Here is a 720-nt window from a genome sequence, read left to right on the forward strand (position 1 = left end):
GTGCACCAGCGCGAGCGGGACGGTGGCTTGGGACAGGGTGACTCACTGCCTTTTTCTGCGTCAAGGCTGGAGCAAAGTCCCCCCCCCCCTTTTCCACCAACCCGTCAGCACCTTCCCAGATAAAACAGAGCAATAACCGGCCCCGTTCGTTACCCTTCCCTCGCAGGCAGCAACAGGGGAGGGCAGTTGCTGCCGAGCCGGGAAACCACCATGTGCTGCCTGTGCACCCCCCCCGGCATCTCGCCCCATCTGCCTCTGCAGGCAGGGAATAGGGGGGGTTGTGCCCGGTGCTGCCGGTTCGGCATCTGAGTGGTGGTGGGAGGTGAGCACTGGCGTTTACGGTGTTCACGGGGGTTTACAAGGCATTGGCATGCTCACCGCGAGCTTGCCACGAGCTCACCGTGAGCTTGCCGTGAGCACCGGCTGCCGGGTGGGGGTAGAGGGAGCCCGGTGCAGCGGCAGGAATGAGCGCATGGAAAGGAAGGAAAGAGTGAAGGAAGAGGCAAAAGGGAGGGAGGGGAAAAGCGAGGTCGAAGCAACGGTGGAATCACAGCAAAAACAGCCGGAAAAAGGAAACAGGCCCTGAAAAGTCAAATAAAAATAGCAGCGAGGCGAACCCAAGTGTGCAGCACATGGGAGTGAGCGCATTTCCTTCGAGGGCAGCACCACACGCTCCCGGCTGCTCCGGGGGGGCCGCTCTGATGTGGCTCCAGCCAGAGG

Source organism: Aptenodytes forsteri, unplaced genomic scaffold (assembly GCF_000699145.1).
Source record: "Aptenodytes forsteri isolate BGI_AS27 unplaced genomic scaffold, ASM69914v1 Scaffold47, whole genome shotgun sequence".
Classification (NCBI taxonomy): domain Eukaryota; kingdom Metazoa; phylum Chordata; class Aves; order Sphenisciformes; family Spheniscidae; genus Aptenodytes; species Aptenodytes forsteri.